Source organism: Myxocyprinus asiaticus, chromosome 17 (genome assembly GCF_019703515.2).
Source record: "Myxocyprinus asiaticus isolate MX2 ecotype Aquarium Trade chromosome 17, UBuf_Myxa_2, whole genome shotgun sequence".
NCBI lineage: Eukaryota > Metazoa > Chordata > Actinopteri > Cypriniformes > Catostomidae > Myxocyprinus > Myxocyprinus asiaticus.
Genome location: NC_059360.1, coordinates 23364339 through 23384883, shown reverse-complemented (window position 1 = coordinate 23384883; position 20545 = coordinate 23364339). Strand labels below are relative to the sequence as shown.

Here is a 20545-nt window from a genome sequence, read left to right as displayed (position 1 = left end):
CTGTTCAGCCGTGACATCAATTTGTAGGCGAACCCCGGAAGTCTAATTCGCCATGGGTTCCTCCGGGATTTTCTGAACTTATGAGTAAATTAGGTAGTAAACATTACTTGATGATACGTGGCTGTTTTGTTCTACAACATAAATTACACACTTTCATACTTCAAACGTGGATTTTGAAGCCGCATTTTTTACATATTTCTTTTTAATATGCAATTCAATATGGCTTCAAAATTCACTTTTGAGGAATGAAAGAGAGTAATTTATGTTCTAGCTCAAAAAGTCCACATATCGTCAAGTGATGTTTACCACAGACCTTATTTTACTCATAAGTCGAAAAACCTCATTATAAAAACTCAAAGGAAAAACGCAAGGGAAACCATGGTAAATTCTCTTCTGGGTTTTTGGACCACAATCTGAACAGCACTAGTAATGCAAATGCCTTTGCAATACTACGGAGCCCCTTAGAAGACAGGGCGGGAATGATTTTTCTTAAAAAGTTTGCATTCCCTTGCAAAAATTTTATCACAAATTAACTATAGTAACCATATTTTAACCTTATATTGGTTGTAAAACCATAGTAATAATACAGGAAAATGAAAACTATGATAATAAAAATACCATGGTATTTCCCAGTAAAACCATAGTAACCACAAGAATAACCATGGTTAATACATAGTAAAACCATGATAATTACATGGATACAGTTTCTGCCAAAAAAAAACATGGTTACTTAACTTACTTTTTTACTACAGTAAAACCATGGTTTCTGCCAAAACACAAATTATGGTTAGCCTACAACAGTCATGGTTACTACAATATTACTATAGAACAATGATTTCCACCAAAAACTATGGTTACTACAGTCTGTAATAACACTATAGTAAAACCATAGTTAAACTATGATATTTGTATAGTAAAACCATAACCACAAAATTATGATTTTTATTATTTTTCATTTTCCTGTATTATCACTATGGTTTCACTACGAATATCATGGTGAAATTATGGTTACTGTAGTAAAACCATGGTACATTTATTGTGAGGGAACGCGAAACTATTGCGAGGTCATGCAAAACTTATTGTGGAGGACGCAAAACTATTTCAGAAAATAAAATACCTGCCCTGTCCTCTAAGGGGCTCCGTATAATACGGTATAACTGATTTATTTAAAGAAGAAAAAACACATTTCGTCCAAATCAGAACACTAAAGCAAGCCAGTCATCACCCCACCTGAAGTGGCTGATCATATTTTGCAAGGTCTGATGTGATATCAGTGGCAGAAGCACCTCTGAAGTTAATGTCTCCAGTTCCTGTAGACACTGTACTGGCTGGAAGGAGCTCTAAAACAACCAGTGAAAAACAAAACAACACCATACATTTACTGAAAAGACCATGCAAATTACACATGTAACAATTTTAATGGTTGGTTTTCTGCACATTATAGGCCCTAAGAGAATCACCGAGAAGGCATCTGTGTTGATAAATGCACCAGAGACTGTGTGTTGCGTTTTAAAATCTAGTAAAGAAGAAAATAAATATATAAAAATGTAGCTTTTTTTTTTTTTTTTTTTTGTGAAGTTAAATTATCAGCAGCTATTTTTACGTAGAAGGCGTTATCTTGTCTTGAGGAACCTGACTTGCACATATGCTGAACAAATTAAAAGAATCTCTTGATTTTGAATTCAGGGGGTGGTTTTGATCCGAATATACCATTGAATATCCACTTTGAATGTTTGGCATGAGCTCCTGATGCTTGACATATCAGTCAGGCATTTATTAATAAATCAGTGATGCATTTTTTGAAAAAAAAAAAAAAACCTTCAAACCATTTACAATGGATATTGTGACAATGGAAATCTGATCTGCCTTTGTTTAGGCAGATCAGTGTGACACTGGTTTGGATTTTTCATGTCTTTCATAGTAACACTGACCTGCATACTGAGCTGTGAGTAATACGTCTCCATATAGAGCAGGTAGGAAGGAAGCAGGATAAGTGCACTTGACATTCGTCCTGGGTCGTCTAGAGCTCTCAAACAGCCCTTGAGTAAGCCAATGACAGTGGGCTGCAGACCGCTCACATGACTCCATGTAACAGCAGGGGGTGGAGAACACTCTGTTCCATGAGAGCTGTCAATGCAAACAGCAAAACTGATAAAAGCTATATCAAAATTGCATAATAAACAAATGAAAGTACAATATTAATGAAAAGGACGAAAATGTTGTTGCACAAAAAAAAAAAAAAAAAAAAAAAGGACTCCTATATTCTTTAAACAAACAGCTGCGAATCCTACCAAATGCTTTGAAGGTTTCTGACAATTTGTATAACCTCATTAAACAGAAAATAGTTCAAAAGCTCTTTATTATTATTATTATTATTTCCTGGGTCTCTGGAATACTCTATTCTGATTGGTCAATGGCGCCATCAAGCAGCCTGATATTTCTGTGGAACAACCGCACATCTGGGGGTTAAAGGAATAGTTCACCCAAAAATTAAAATTCTCTCAATTTACTCACCCTCATGCCATCTCAGATGTGTGTCTTTCTTTCTTCTGCTGAACAGACATGAAGATTTTTAGAAGACTATCTCAGCTCTGTAGGTCCATACAATGCAAGTGAATGGGTACCAACTTTTTGAAGCTCCAAAAATCACATAAAGGCAGCATAAAAGTAATCCTTATGACTCCAGTGGTTAAATCCATGTCTTCAGAAGCAATATGATAGGTGTGGGTGAGAAACAGATCAATATTTAAGCTATTTTTTCCTATAAATTCTCCTCACTGCCCAGTAGGTGGCGATATGCATGAAGAATGCAAAACGCCAAAAACAAAAGAAGAAAAATGTGAAAGTGCAGATTTATAGTAAAAAAAAAGACTTAAATATTGATCTGTTTCTCACCCCCACTTATCATATCTGTTCTGATGACATGGATTAAACCATTGGAGTATTATGGATTACTTTTATGCTGCCTTTATGTGCATTTGGAGCTTCAACATTTTGGTCACCATTCACTTGCATTGAAATGACCTACTGTGTTCAGCAGAAGAAAGAAAGTCATACACATCTGGAATGGCATGAGGTTGAGTAAATGATGAGAGAATTTTCATTTTTGGTGAACTATTCCATTAATAAGACATCAGACCCGTCATCCGGTTATTGTGAGTCATCTTTCCTACTTCTCGGATCACTGTGCGATCTCTACAAGTAAGCTAATACAATTATTTCAACTCAGATCAATGTTTCATGTACATTTATTTAGTTATTTATTTGGTTAGTAGCCGGGTAATAAGCAGAATAATGTAAAGTCAGCTGACCCCGACAGGGTTATTAGCACCCGGCGTGTTGATATTAAAAGCTTTACTGGTCTCAGCTGACCAGGCCTCTCTGCTACTCTTCATGGCAGCCTGCCGTTTGAGTGACCTGAGTCAGCAGCACCAGCAGAGCTCTGACTCTCTCCAGCTCCAGAAACAGCAGTTTCAGAGGAAGCACACGGCCAGCTCCCAGCCTGCAATCTCTTCACCAGCACAGGATACAAGTCTCTACAATGAATGAGACAACAGAGACGCTGCCAAAACTCAAACATCTGCATATATGATTTGTCACTGTATCAATGCTAACATTGGTAGCAATTTATTTACATCAAATTATAACAACCACCGTATATTATCATCATCGGAAAAGGAAGATAAAAGGTCACTCTCATGTGTACAGACAGCAGGCCTGTCCGTAGCTGGCAGCCACTGTGAAAAGCCTAAGTGCCTCTGTACTGCAACGAAGAGATTCACCTGCTACCAGCAACATCTCTGATGGTTCCACAACCACAAAATGTGACAAAAGCTCCTTCCCTCCTATATAGTTCAGCTGAGACACATAGACAAGTTATGACCATGCTTTTATTCTAAGATCATCAAATGCTAATTTGCCTGGACAAAATATACAATTGAAAAGGTATCAGAACCTCAGACACACAGAAGTGTGTAATTCACCAAACAAACCTGCAAACATTATGGCTGTTTTCAAAAATGTTTCCCAAACCACTGTTTGAACAGACAGTTCTGCCCCAAACTCATGCCATTGGTCAAGCCAATGGTCCTATATGAGGCTGGTTGAGATACCCAAACAAACAGAGCATGTTTTCATAGCAATTTGTATTGTCAACCTATAAATCAACCAATGAATGCCTTACTTAGAGGTAGACCGATATATCGGTTTTACCGATTAATCGGTGCTGATAGTTACTTTTTGGAACAATTGGTTATCTGTAAAAATCTATGCCGATAGTTTTTTTATTTTTTTATTCCACCGTCTTCCTCTGTGGCCGTCGATGCAGGAGTCTACAGTAAGAAGAGCTTGTTTCTACAGTATAACAGCAGCCTTTAGAAGTTAAATAAAAACACTGAAACCACGTAGGGATTTGCTATATCCAAATCTTGTCTCTTTGACAATATTTATCCATATTTTTATCCTCACTTCAGTGCATATTTTGTTATTTTGATTAGATAATCAAGTGTTCTAAATTGTTCTCCATGTTCTAAATGAAGAGAAAAAAAGTCACTCTCAAGTGTACAGACTACTATGTGGAAATGTGCCCCATCAGCACATACATCTTGTTTTCAATATCTTGTGAATAATAATAAACCTTATTCCATACTAAACCTCATCTGGCAAAACATATATTCTGTATATACAAAACCCTTGATCTGGTGAATATATATAAGCTATAAAAAGCATAATTTGGTAAATACTTACAGTACATATAGAGTCTTGTAACAAAGGCATGTCTGTAATTTTAAAATAAGAGTCCCTAATGTATTTTGCACGTATTTATATTTAAAAGTCCCACCTTATGCACCTAAATCTTCAGTTTTTCTAGTTTGAACAATAGAGTGCATCTGGGATTTAATTCATGTTAGACTCTTGTGGGCTCTATGTCTGTGCCAATTAAGGTTAATCGGTTATAAGCCTTTCCCACCACTTTAGTTATCAGTATAGGCAAAATCCACTATTGGTCAACCTCTGTTACTTATAGTTGTCTCTGCATATTAAGCTGGTATAGGAGAAAAGAAATTACATTGAAAAGATGACATACTGCAGCTTTAAGGAGGACAACACAAAAGGAATAAAAAAAATTTAATTAACCAGACTATCAAAATACAATTCTATCTCACAGTGTGAACATATATACTGTAGACATAGGTGCAAAACTATGACTTGACATCTGGATAAAAGGCCTGTCAATCTTGCAATAAGTATCATTGTCATTTACTAAAGTGGGTAGGAGATCTGTCAATCTCGTAATAATTATCATAATCATTTATAATTAGTGGGTGCTTGACACTGTTAACCTACACCAATCATTGGATACTCACTATTCTCGCACAAGCATGCCTCCCAGCACTTGCTAAAACTCGAAGCAGCTTCATTGCCATAGGCAGACCATACAGAGATGATGGAGTCTGTGAAGAGGGAGGAGCCCATGAGCAGGGAAGAAAGTCAGAAATCACGGTGTCCATCAGCCGTGGGCAGTCCAAGACCTAAAGGTAACACAAAGGTTTGCATGTTAATAAATGAATTATATAAAGATAAAATTAAAATTACATCATTAGTCTAAAGTAGGCTATAGTGCCTAGTCATTAGTAGGACTGTCAATTCGATTTCTATATGTAATTGGCTAATCATAATATTTTTCGTAGTTAACGCATTCAGTTCGTTTTTAAGAAAAGAAAACGAAATAATAGGCCTGTGTGTAATTATTACGCTTGGCACTTTGTGTGAATGTCATAGCGACAACAGTGCTGTTTAATCATCTCACTCATTTCTCAAAACGCATCAAAACAGAAACAGAAACACACACGGAATTCAATGCAAATGTGCAATAATTCAATAATAAAAAAGCTTCCCCCACACTTTATGGATGTAATTTACATGTGTTCTGTAAATGACAGTTATAATGCCAAGCTGAATAAATGCGGGTACAGCGTTAAAAAAAAAAATCAACTTTGTCAAATATATTTAATAAATCGCATGTGTTAACATGTTGACAGCCCTAGTATTTTGACAACATAGTGCTGATGCTTCAGTCATAACAAGGAAATAGCAGGTTTGCAGTGATGTCACTCACAAGTATTGGATCAAGGTTCAGCGCACGTTTACCTGTATAGCTGCTGCGGACGAGTGGCGAGTGATTTGGATCAGAATCTTCAGAGTATCAAGAATAACCCGAGGAGAGGGCCGCACAACCTCCAGAATGTAGTGCTAACATCTGTTGAAAAGGTGTACAATTATCAAAAGAGAGTATAATATTTTGAAACACCTGTCTCTGCAAATCTTTGCTAAGCATGTTTTTAATATTGAAAGGGAAAGTTAATTAAAAAATGATCTTATGATTTACTCACCCTCATGCCATCCCAGATGTGTATGACTTTCTTTCTTATGCTGAACACAAATATACACATGAATATCTCAGCTCCTTAGGTCCATACAATGCAAGTGAATGGTGACCAAAACTTTGAAGCTCCAAAAAGCACATAAATCAACATAAAAGTAATATATATGACTCCATTGGTGAAGTCCATTTCTTCTGAAGTGATGCAATCACTTTGCAAGTGAAAGTGGAGATTTATAGTAAAAATTAAAAAAAATATAAATTTAAATTATAGGGAAATTTTGATCTGTTTCTCTCCCAAAATGATGGCATCCCTTCAGAAGACATGGATTTAACCATTGGAGTCATATGGATTTATTTTATGTTGCCTTTATGTGCATTTTTGAGAGCTGAGATACTCTTCTAAAAATCTTTGTTTGTGTTCAGCAGAGGAAAGAAAGTCATACATATCTGGGATGACATGAGGATGAGTAAATGATGGGAGAATTTGGGGCCTGGGTAGCTCAGCAAGTATTGACACTGACTACCACCCCTAGAGTCGCGAGTTCGAATCTAGGGTGTGCTGAGTGACTCCAGCCAGGTCTCGTAAGCAAACCAAATTGGCCCGGTTGCTACGGAGGGTAGAGTCACATGGGGTAACCTCCTCGTGGTCACGATTAGTGGTTCTCGCTCTCAATGGGGCGCGTGGTAAGTTGTGCGTGGATCGCGGAGATTAGAATGAGCCTCCACATGCGGAGTCTCCGCGGTGTCATGCACAGCGAGCCACATGATAAGATGCGCGGATTGACTGTCTCAGAAGCGGAGGCAACTGAGACTTGTCCTCTGCCACCCGGATTGAGGCGAGTAACCGCGCCACCACGAGGACCTACTAAGTAGTGGGAATTGGACATTCCAAATTGGGGAGAAAAGGGGATAACATTTTTTTAGAATTTTCATTTTTGGGTGAACTATTCCTTTAAATGTAGGAATTTTGGCAAAGTGAATGTTTATCAATCTCCCTGGGTGCCGACATGTTTGCGTAACGTCACGCAACTGTATCTCTGCGAAATCAGAGTTGAAAATTTCCACACAAGTTTTCAAGTTGGCATTAGATCCAAGTTACCTTGACAACATCCTGCCTAGCAACAACATGATCTGACTTCTTTTCCTCTTTCTCTTTAGCAGTCTCTATCATGAACTCATCCGGTCCTTCATCATCCTCAACTTTATTCTCCTGAGCTGTGGGCATCAATGGAAAGGTGGCCATCCCAAGCAGCCATGGGAAAGCATTGTCTAAGCACTCCTGGATGAGAAGAATCAGAAACTAGTCAGAAACTTTTTATTTCCATCAAAAGTGCATAACTCAGGCTTCTCACAGAAATGATTCACAAGATGATTTTTGCTTAACTCATCCTCAGATGAAACCAGCAGAGCTCGTAAGGCATGCACGGCTGCTGACATGACACCCTCCACACGGTCATCCAGGGAGAAACGCAGAAGGAAGAGGAGTCCTGCGTCCAGTAAAGAGGACACAATGCTGCCTTTCAAAGAGGACATATACTCTCCGGCACAGGCCTGATGAAGAACAACACAGTTTTAAGTGTTTATAAGATGCATATTTATCTACCATCTACCATTTTTTTCACGAGAGTAAAATATCTTATAAACATTATACACTGCCTGGCCAAAAAAAATGTTGCATACTCTATTATGTTGGACCGCCTTTAGCTTTGATTATGGCGCACATTCATTGTGGCATGTTTTCAACAACCTAATGCAACATCACAACATTAATTTCCATCCAGAGTTGCATTAATTTTTGGCTGAGATCTTGTATTGATGACAGGAGAGTAGAATCACTCCGTAAAGTCTTCTCCAGCACATCCCAAAGACTTTCAATGGGGTTAAAGTCAGGACTCTGTGGTGACCAATCCATGTGTGAAAATGATTCGTCATGCTCCCTCAAAATATTTTTTTGTTGTTGTCTTAACTTTGTAAGCATGTAATTCTGGTTCTGTTCATGCCATCTCCCTCCAAAAAGTCTTATTTTATTCCACTCAGCAAATACTAGAAAATATAATTCTATCACCATCCACACAAAATGCTGATCTGAAATGTAGGTGGCGTTCTAGCGCATTTTAGCCCTTAAAGATTTCCTCGTCCATAGACATTCAGTCTAATTTTCATTTCACACACCACCCCCATTGTTTCATTGAATATCTCGGCCTCTGAGTGGACTAGAAGCTCAGCCTAGGTGTCATTAGAAAGCTTTAGAAAAAGCATTTGAAAGCTCCCCTTTATGATGTTGTATAACATTTTATCTTCAATAGTCAATAACATATATTTACGAAGATTTGTTTAGCATGCATTTCCCGCTGGACCGCATATTTTGTTCTGGATATCTTAGATATAATATTGGATTATTCTCACAAGCAAGCTCACAAACAAGTTAAAAATGGTGACTTTTTTAGAAAACTTTCTATAAAATCAGATATAAAGTTTTTAGCTGCTTGGGGCTTACAGTAGCAGTGATCGGTGCATAAAAGAGACGTTTGTATTTGATGTCTTACAGAAATCATATTTCACTTTGTGATTCTTTTGAAAATCAAACTGTGGTATTACAGCAACAAAATAAACTATACAGTCACATTCCTGAGAATTTGAGCATTCATTTGATATATGAGTTGTCTATTTATGTGCTATTTGAAAGACTTTTATATTCATATTAATATTTCTACCACATGACCTCTTAGCGGTGCTGATTTGTGATGCGAATGTTTTCAGGGCATATTTTGTCATTTTATGTAACATAAATGCAAAGGTGATGGTTATCTATGAAAATTTCAGATTCTAAGCTTTCAAACGATACCCCATATGCCTGACTTGTGCATTTGGAGACTTGAACATTTTAAGTGTAAACTTGTATTTATTTATTTACTTTCATCAGGACATTAGCTAGAGTGCTGATGGCCAGATCGAGCTGTTGGTTCAGCTGACTGTGGGACAAGAGGAACAACTCCTGCAGTGAGTAGCCAGCCAGCTGGAACAGGAAAGACAGAAAATAATGGTTAGTATTACACATATCAATGAGAAATTGAGAAATGTCTTTAAATGTATTAGTGAGATCAGCTGTATTGCACTGCCAGTTGTGAGTCTGAAGAAAGTTCAGTATATAAATGAACCCACTAACCTCTGGCTCCTCTCCATGGTGATGCAGGCCTAGATGGGAGGGCAAGTCTTTGGTAGAGGGGATGAGAGTGCCAGCAAAGTCAAAATGGGCTTGCATAGCCTGAAAATGTAATGAAGCATTCATACAAACAAGACCACAGAATACAACAGAACATTTCACATCTCTGCCTAATTTTACCTACCAGTGTAATCTGATTGACCAATTCCTGAACAAATGACTTGTCTGAGTTTTAGTGAATTAAAAACATACAGTGTGACCAGTATGGTCTGGTTCCCGAATGAATGACACTTATGAGCTGGCTCTTTATAGTGAATCAGAAACACAGTATACATCAGATCGGTTACTGAATTAATCTGATGTACAAGTTATAATTTTCATCAAGTCTCAACTCGAACTGTTACTGTGTTATGTTATATAGTACTTAAGGCTTGTGAGACTTATATCAAACAGTGCAGTTACCGACTCGTTGTTCACATGACAAAGTGTAGTTAAAGATACGCACAAGTTTTGTTGTAATTAGTGATTAATATAGTGATAATAAGTGATTAAAAATATAGCGAGTAATAGCTAAGTATATGTCTTTGACATACATGTTACACGTAAACAGGTGTTGCTTATAAGACACGTTTTCGCAAAAACGTAATAACTTCACAAAAAAATAAACAGAACATAAAATATCAAATTCCTTTACTTAGAGGAGGGGATTTACCATTAAAATGAGCCCACACACAACATAATCGGATGCATAGATCATTAGATAACCCACACGAAGCACAATAATGTGCTATCTGGCTAAAAACACATTAGCTTTCCTGAATCAGATGACCTAGGAGAATTGGTGCTGTTTATAGGCATAGGGTGGTCATACCAAATACTGATGTGCCTTTTTTTATGCCTTACTTTGTATGAAGTTAATTGATAAATAAAAATTATTCATGGGATCATTTTGAAAACAGCATCACAACACAACATGCCTAAAACTTTTGCACAGTACTGTACAGCAAAGATCAATTATTGAATTGCATTTATGCCTCTAAAAAGTCTGTGTAAACATGCCTTTTAACAAGAATTGCATTAAATTTACTTCTGATTGTTCATTTCTGTTCTTTTGAAATCTGAAATTATCTCATCAATTTGCAACAGACTGCTGAGGGCAGTAAATGCAATATGAAATACATTTCTTATTTACAAATAATTGTCCAAATACATTTTATCAAAAGTACTAAAAGAATCATTAATAGAACTGCTATATTCCTTTCAATTCCCATCCCTAGTGTTCTGGGTGTTTGTTAGCGCATCACGTCAAAAGAGCCATTCTATATCAAATCAAAATCAAATCAAATCACATTTATTGTCACACAGCCATATACACAAGTGCAATGGTGTGTGAAATTCTTGGGTGCAGTTTCGATCAACATAGCAGTCGTGACAGTGGAGACATTTTACAACTTACAATAACATCAAATTAACACAACACAATTTAAAGTCTAATATACACATAATTACACACAACACAATATACAAATAATAACATACACTGCACAGTATACAATACGCACAATATAGATACACATTATTCAATAAAAATAAAAAAGTATATATAGTAGTATATATAGAATATACAGTATAATAATAATATAATTTATGACAGTCCGGTGTGAGATATAAGAGTAAGGGTAATAAAGTGCAGTGCTGATGTATTTTGATCGTGGGAGATCAAGAGTTCAAAAGTCTGATTGCTTGGGGGAAGAAGCTGTCATGGAGTCGGCTGGTGCGGGTCCTGATGCTGCGATACCGCCTGCCTGATGGTAGCAGTGAGAACAGCCCATGGCTCGGGTGGCTGGAGTCTCTGATGATCCTCAGAGCTTTTTTCACACACCGCCTTGTATAAATTTCCTGGACGGAGGGAAGCTCACCTCCGATGATGTGTCTGGCAGTTCGCACCACCCTTTGCAGTGCTTTGCGGTTGTGGGCTGTGCTATTGCCGTACCAGGCGGAGATGCAGCCAGTCAGGATGCTCTCTACAGTGCAGGTGTAGAACCGTGTGAGGATGTGGCGGTTCATTCCAAACTTCCTCAGCTGTCTCAGGAAGAAGAGGCGCTGATGAGCCTTCTTCACAACGACTTCAGTGTGGACGGACCATGTGAGTTCCTCAGTGATGTGGACACCCAGGAACTTGAAGCTGCTGACTCTCTCCACTGGTGCTCCATTGATGGTGATGGGACTGTGTTCTCTGTCTTTTCTTCTGAAGTCCACCACAAGCTCCTTTGTCTTACTGACGTTGAGGGAGAGGTTGTGCTCCTGACACCAGTGTGTCAGAGTGTGCACCTCCTCTCTGTAGGCTGTTTCATCATTGTCAGTGATCAGACCTACCACCGTCGTGTCATCAGCAAACTTAATGATGGCACTGGAGCTATGTGTTGCCACACAGTCATGTGTGTACAAGGAATACAGGAGTGGGCTGAGAACACAGCCCTGTGGGGCTCCAGTGTTGAGGGTTAGTGATGAGGAGATGTTGCTGCCTATTCTAACCACCTGGCGTCTGCTTGACAGGAAGTCCAGGATCCAGCTGCACAGCGAGATGTTTAAGCCCAAAGCCCGGAGTTTCTCATCTAGCTTGGAGGGCACTATGGCGTTGAATGCTGAGCTGTAGTCTACAAACAGCATTCTCACATAAGTGTTCTTTTTTTCCAGGTGGGAGAGAGCATTGTGTATTGTAGATGCAATGGCATCATCAGTGGAGCGGTTGTTGCTTGGGACCTTCTGTCAATGTAAGTCTATGGGAATATAGGTAAAAATCAAAAATCTTAATCACTGAGAAAAGTAATAGCACCCTTCTCCTCAACAAGCCGCATGACTTGAGGTATCATGTCCATAGCACAAACGGGGCATGACTTGTTACACACCAAACAAGTTTAATACACTAATTAAACCTTCTTTCCAGGTTTTGTTTGTACCTTTTTGGTGCTCTGCCTCTTTGGTGGAGGCAGGTCTCTTGTCCATTCTAGTTTTTCTGTCTCCACCTTGTCCATGTGAAGCCACTCCTTCTGCGGCATGATGGGTAGCTCATCCTCTATACACAAAGCAATACCAATATTCTAAATAATAGCATTAATAAATCAAATTAAACAAGCCAGTTAGACTTTTAGTTAGTTATACACTCTAATCCTTAACATATATGTAGACACACACTAAATACCACAAACTGACTGCAGTGCAACTCCAGTTTTCTGAACAGTGACCCCTGGTGCATCTCATCCATAAATGTCAAGGAGTCCCTCTTATCTCTATTACCCTACAATGAATTGGTGCTTGCTCCAGCTAACTCTGCTCTAATCAGACTAATTGAAATTGATGCATCTGCCTTAGCACGCTGGACACGCAGTTTAGCTGGACAGATCTGCCAAGTGGACAGTCCTGAATTTGTGTAGCTAGTTTTAAGCCCAGGGTGAATAAAGAACTGGCAACTGTCCAGACGCACTTGAGCTGACAACAATGAGAAGACCACGTTCTGTACATTAGCTGTAATTTCTGCATGCATGCAGTTCAGTCTGAAAAATCCATTCAGCATTTTTCATGGGAATCATGTGATGCTGTAATACAACCTTTCAGAAATACATGACAAATAAAACCACTGATATGTAGGTGTTCTTTGTAAATAACATTCTAACAACATTCACCCCTGTTGCTGCTAAAAAACCACCAAGGACAACAAAGACATGGAATCAAAATTAGAGATTTGTAGCAGTTAGTTCATGCATGTGTTGCGAAGACGCCGGGGAAGTAGTGTTAAGATCCATGTGCAGTTTAATAAAAGTATGAACAGTACAACAAAGTAGCAAACAAAAGGATAAACGTCAAAACAGTCAAGGATTTGGTAAACAGGAGACAGTCCAAGAAATGCAAATCAAGTTAATCCGAGAGACAGAGGGGTAATCCAGTAAACAGGCAATAGGTTCAAAAACTCACAAGCAGGCAGGGAAATACGATCAGCAGGCAGGAGTCAAAAACACAGGAAAAACAGGAATGGTGATAACGCTCAGAATTGCAGACGAGGCAGAACAAGACTTCGCAATGAATGCATGTAAACAGGGAACTTAAATAGACAGAGATGATATGAAACAGGTGAGTGAGTAATCAGTTAGAATTCTGGAGATGGCGACCTCTGGCGGCGTTCAGGAGAGGTAGCAGGCGCTGCAGGTGTAACAGCATGTTAGTTTTGAGGCCATCTAGTGTATTTCTAAATGTAGACAACATTTACTTTAAGTAGATTTACGCATTTAAAAGTAGGGCTGAAATGATTAGTCAACGTTATCAACAACGTCGACAATAAAAAATTGCCGACAAAAATTTTCGTTGTCGAATAGTTGCTTGATCTCATTTAACATAACATGAGATCACATTAAACTGTAATGATGATGCGTGAGAGCAGCACTGTAGTTCGTGCCTGACTGAGTAGAGGAAGAATTACACAGTTCACAGTCCAGATGCACTCTAAAGTTTCCAAAGAGCTTCAGGTGATGTAGATCGCAAAGTACATGGGAATTATACAAAAATAATAAAATAAGTAAATACAGAAGCACTCTCGTTGTGGAATAAGCAGAGCCGGAGCTCTTTAAAGGAAACAATACTTGTTGACCCCTCTCCAAACATAGCACTTATGGTTGTGACCATAAAGCTCTATTTTGGTCTCGTCACTCCAAATTACAGTGTGCCAGAAGCTGTGAGGCGTGTCAAGGTGTTGTCGGGCATATTGTAACCGGGCTTTTTTGTGGCATTGGTGCAGTAAAGGCTTCTGTCTGGCAACTCGACCATGCAGCTTATTTTTGTTCAAGTATCGTCGTATTGTGCTCCTTGAAACAACCACACCGTCTTTTTCCAGAGCAGCCTGTATGTCTCCTGAGGTTACCTGTGGGTTTTTCTTTGTATCCCAAACAATTCTTCTGGCAGTTGTGGCTGAAATCTTTCTTGGTCTACCTGACCTTGGCTTGGTATCAAGAGATCCCCGAATTTTCCACTTCTTAATAAGTGATTAAACAGTACTGACTGGCATTTTCAAGGCTTTGGATATCTTTTTATTTCCTTTTCCATCTTTATAAAGTTCCATTACCTTGTTACGCAGGTCTTTTGACAGTTCTTTTCTCCTCCCCATGGCTCAGTATCTAGCCTGCTCAGTGCATCCACGTAAGAGCTAACAAACTCATTGACTATTTATACACAGACGCTAATTGCAATTTAAAAAGCCACAGGTGTGGGAAATTAACCTTTAATTGCCATTTAAACCTGTGTGTGTCACCTTGTGTGTCTGTAACAAGGCCAAACATTCAAGGGTATGTAAACTTTTGATCAGGGCCATTTGGGTGATTTCTGTTATCATTATGATTTAAAAAAGGAGCCAAACAACTATGTGATAATAAATGGCTTCATACTATTCACTATCCTTAAATAAAAGACAATTTTTGCATGATCAGTCATATTTTCAAAATCAATGCATCTTTAAAAGATGATTTTGTCCTCTTTATTGTTAGCAAGCACGTTTAATACAACTTTTTAAGTCGGGGCACAAGCTGAATAATCGTTTAATAAATAATGATTAATCTTTGCAATAATCGTCAAATAGTCAAATAATTGTTCTAATAATCGTTAGATTAATCGATTATCAAAATAATCGTTAGTTGCAGCCCTATTTAAAATGTACAGTCTTTCTCTTACAGGACAGTGGAGCAAAAATATTGATGACTCATCCTGCACTCCAGATTTTTGTCCAATCAAATGCTCTCTGGAATGAAAATGTCCCTCCCCCTAATCAGTGTTGGATGTAATCCAATTACAAAGAAATTTGTTCCTGTAATCTAATGACTTTTTAGTCAAAAAGCAGTGTAATGCACTACATTTTAAATCTTGTAATCATATTACAGTTACTGACTTTAAATTAATTTAATTACTTTTAAGTACATTATTGGTTATGCTTATTTCTAATATATTATTATGTATTATTATATGAAGAATGCATGAATTATGGCCCCGTAACAAGTCATTGTGATGGAGAAATGTGAGGTGCTGTGTATGACTTGTGTCACAATGAACAAGAAGAAATATAGACATTATTTTGAATTTGTTGAGCAGAAAAGTGTTTTAGAAAGTAACTTAAGAGTAATTAGTAATGTGATTAATTTTTCAGTGAAGTAATTAGTAAAGTAATCTTATTACAATTATAGACAAATAATTCGTAATTTGTAGTGGATTACTATTCTTAAGTAATTTACCCAACACTGCCCCTTATACCACATGCAACCCACTAGCATGTAGCAAATTACCATAGCCCATGTCTGAGACATAACAAGTATATTCGCTAAAAAAGGGGGGGCGATCCCTTTCATATGTCCTTCCCAAACTTCCTGTTTTAATAGGAAATACATGAAAGCAGGAAAAAACTGCTCATCAAGTGATTTCATTAGGCCTTTAAAAGCATCATAATTATGAATCTTGTACCTGCCCAGTTCTTTCAGTTGTGAATCAAAGACTCTTACTCACCTGTAATTGTAGGTTGGACTGCAGGCTCATTCTTATCCTCTTCATCTTCCTCCATGATAACCCCCGGAGATTCCTGAACTTTTATTGTGTGGTCTAGCTCTGGAGTAGTGCTATTAGGTAGAGGTTCATTCAGGAAGGCTTCCCTTTGCCCAGGATCAGATGCTGACTCAGAGGCTGAGCTTTTATGTTCCTTCCGAGATCTCACAAAGTCCAGTAGTCTAGGGTCTGACATAATAAGACAATGTGAGGTTAAAGCAAATAACAAAATTAGAGTTGTAGTAAGCAGTGTCAGAAATTAACCAGGGCTTGGGATAAAAACTGGCCCAGATATTTACAACCCCAATTTTGAAAAAGTTGGGACAGAATGAAAAATGCTAATAAAAACAAAAATGAGTGATTTGTAAATTATATTCACCCTTTGCTATATTGAAAGCACTACAACTACACATATGATGCCTTACCCTGTGAATTTCATAGTTTATTTTTACAAATGCACAGTAATTTCAAATCAGATGATTGCAACACGCTCCAAAAGAGTTGACTAATTTTTTATTTCATTAGCATTTTTCATACTGTCTCAACTTTTTCAGAATTGGGGTTCTAAAATGTGGGTGCAAAATAGCCCTGCAATGAAATGTTTTTCTGTTAACTAACAGATTTTGTATTTCATAATATTCTATTGTAGGTCTAATGTATGTATGCATGTATGTATGACAGGTCTGGGTGATGAATATACAAGTCCTTTTTTACTATAGATCTCCACTTTCACTTTCACATTCTTCTTCTTCTGTTTTTGGTGATTCACATTCTTTGTGTATATCACCACCTACTGGGCAGGGAGGAGAATTTATAGTGAAAAAATTACTTAAATATTTATCTGTTTCTCACACACACCTATCATATTGCTTCTGAAGATATAGATGTAAAACCCCTGGATTCATATGGATTACTTTTATGCTGCATTTATGTGCTTTTTGAGTTTCAAAGTTTTGGTACCCATTTACTTGCATTGTATGAACCTACTGAGTTGAAATATTCTTCTAAAAATCTTCATTTGTGTTCAGCAAAAGAAAGAAAGTCATACACATCTGGGATGGCATAAAAGTGAGTAAATGATGAGAGAATTTTCATTTTTGGGTGAACTATCCCTTTAAAACAATCAAATCACCTTAAAAGTAGATTAAAATCCAATGTGCAAGTAGATAGCAGAGATCTGTGATTGGGGCCAATTATTTTAAATGTGTTCTAGCTTAGTATTTATTTATATGATGTTTTATGCATTGTTTACAGCTACTTTTGTGTTTGATATAGATTTGATTTCATAGTTAACAGCTATAACTGTTCAGATTGAGAATGTGTTACAATTAATCAATTCAACTGAAGTTTTTGACATAACACTGCGACACAGTGATTTTATAAATTTAGAAAAAAATGCCCTCATAAAAAAAAATCCATTTCAAGGGGCCAAATATTGCCCCTTAGTAGTTAATTTAATAGTTTATTTCTTACACTGGCAGTAAGAACATGTGAAGTGTAAAATGTAGTCAACTGGCTGCTAAAACTTTAATTTGCTTTGTGCTGCAGATGTACATTTTAAGCAGTTTGCTCTCTGGCACCAGAAGTGTCGGCAGTGAGGATGTTGTCCAGCTCACCTAGCTGGGCCAGCAGCCTCCTCTGTTCTTCCAGTATCTCATTGTGGGACATCGTCTGCAGCTTTGCCTGATTCTCCTGGTGGATTTTCACTGTCTCCATGGCACAGTCCTTGACCTGACACAAGCAGGGGGCCACTGACAGCATCTACATCAGAAAATATGAGATGATCATACCTTTGTTTACCATTACATTACCTGATTTTTAAAAAGTGATTGTGAAATGCTTTCTGTGATTAGAATATCACAGCAGCAAATACAAATATTTTCATGGATTTCTCTCTCTCTCTGAATGTGTTCGACAGGTGGAGGGAAAAATAGCTATAAACACTCACTGACAACATCTGATTTAGGTTGCTCAGTCTCCATGCTCTCCAATGGTGAGGAGGCCAAATTTGTAGATCCATATGACTGATCTCTAGTCTCTGAACCATATAAAGAGGATGCATCATCCTTCTTAGCCCTTTGTGCTGCAATCTGATGTGCAAAAATACTATTTCTGCCTCCAGATGCTACTTAACTGCCCCTAGGCATGACACAAAAGCACAGACACATAAAGAATAAGAAGGTAATGATTTTGTGCATTTTTCATTCTTCTCATATTAAGAGAACCTCTCCTCACTTTCCACTACAGATCGACGGATGACTTTGGGGAAAGGAGTGCCCGTGAAGCATGGGAGTGACACAGGCTTGGCACTTTTGTCCCTCTCCTACACAGACATGAGCAATAAACATTGTATCATGGTGTAATTAAATTATACATCCAAATATAAATTGTTTATGCATGACTCACAATGATCCTGGAAAGCACAGCACTGATGTGAGCACCATGTCTGTCCAGTCGCTCTTCTGGGTCATCATCCTCAAACTGCACACGCTGCTCCTGCTCGAAACGAGACTTCTTTGGAGGTGCAGGTGTCGGGGTGGGAATCTCATCTGGGAGATCTGAATATATATGAAGACATACTTATTTGAGTCTCAGAATGAAATTTTATATATATATTGGTACTTTAATACACCAAAGTGGCATTCAGTTGATCACAAAGTATAGTCAGGACATTACTGATGTAAAAAACGGCACCATCACTAGTTGAAAAAAGTCATTTTTGATCAAATCTAGACAGGCCCCATTTCCAGCAGCCATCGCTCCAACACCTTATCCTTGAGTAATCATGCTAAATTGCTAATTTGGTACTAGAAAATCACTTGCCATTATATCAAACACAGTTGAAAGCTATTTGGTTGATTAAATGAAGTTTAACATTGTCTTTGTGTTTGTTTTTGAGTTGCCACAGTATGCAATAGACTGGCATGTCTTACGGTCAATATTAGGTCAAAAATGGAAAAAAGAAACAGCTCTCTCTAGAAACTCATCAGTCAATCACTGTTTTGAGGAATGAGGGCTATACAATGCTTGAAATTGCCAAAAAAAACTTAAGATTTCATACAAATGTGTACGCAACAGTCTTCAAAGACAAATGACAACTGGCTCTAACAAGAACAGAAAGAGATGTGGAAGGCCAGATGTACAACTAAACAAGAGGATAAGTACATCAGAGTCTCTAGTTTGAGAAATAGACGCCTCACATGTCCTCAGCTGACAGCTTCATTGAATTCTACCCGCTCAACACCAGTTTCATGTACAACAGTAAAGAGAAGACTCAGGGGTGCAGGCCTTATGGGAAGAATTGCAAAGAAAAAGCCACTTTTGAAACAGAAAAACAAAAAGAAAAGGTTAGAGTGGGCAAAGAAACACAGACATTGGACAACAGATAATTGGAAAAGAGTGTTATGGATCTTAACCCCATTGAGCTTTTGTGGGATCAGCTAGACTGTAAGGTGCGTGAGAAGTGCCCGACAAGACAGCCACATCTATGGCAAGTGTTACAGGAAGCGTGACAGCTAGAATGCCTAGGATCTGCAAAGCTGTCATTGCTGCACGTGGAGGATTTTTTGATGAGAACTCTTTGAAGTAGTTTAAGAAGTTCTGAAATTTTTTTTCAAATTGTAATAATAATTTTTCCCGTTATTAATGTCCTGACTATACATTGTGATCAGTTGAATGCCACTTTGGTGAATAAAAGTACCAATTTCTTTCCATAAGAGCAAAATCTGTACATTATTCCAAACTTTTGGCCGCAGGCCAATATATATATAACAAGAATATGGCAGAAACGATTTAATTCTGAGAATTTTAAATTCCCCAGATGAACTGTGTTATCATTTAAGCTCTATGTCAAATGTGATCAGGTGCTTCAGTAAACATCTTTAACCTACCTGCTATAGTCACAACATATCTCTCTGATTTCCCTGCTCCTCACGTCTATCAGCTGCAGCAGCGCCTACGCTTGCCTGCATCAGTGGACTGACTGCCCGTCGTCAGAAACTCCTGCAGCTCCAGACGCAAATCCGCTTCTGAGTCTGTGGGTTTGGGTTTGGGGCGTCGAAACATCCCAACGTCCTGGAGGAAAAAAGAGGGGGCTGATGTATCAGAAACAAATGTCAGCAGCAATAATGAATCAGCATTTGGTTTCTAAACTGTCACTGCATCTTGCGCTCAACTGACTGACAGTCTCGACGAGTTTTCTGGTTGGTTTGCAGTGGATAATTGGAGAAGGACCTATCCAGTAAGCTAAGTGATAATTATTGATAGCGGTCAGCACAGTAATGGTGTACAAAAGTTCATTAATCCAAAAATAATAAGCGTAAACGTTTATTTTACTGAAAAATTAGGCACTGTTCTGCAGGCTCTCTGTCCTGAATGAACAGACTGAACACAAGTTTTTACAGCTATAATTAAACTTCCGGGTT

The 20545-nt window shown here is 38.0% G+C and overlaps 1 pseudogene; it reads right to left on the bottom strand.

The window, feature by feature from the left end:
• Positions 1 to 20253, bottom strand: part of LOC127454947 (RNA polymerase II-associated protein 1-like) — a 44374-nt pseudogene extending 24121 nt beyond the window's left edge.
• Between the last annotated feature and the right edge of the window lie 292 nt (positions 20254 to 20545).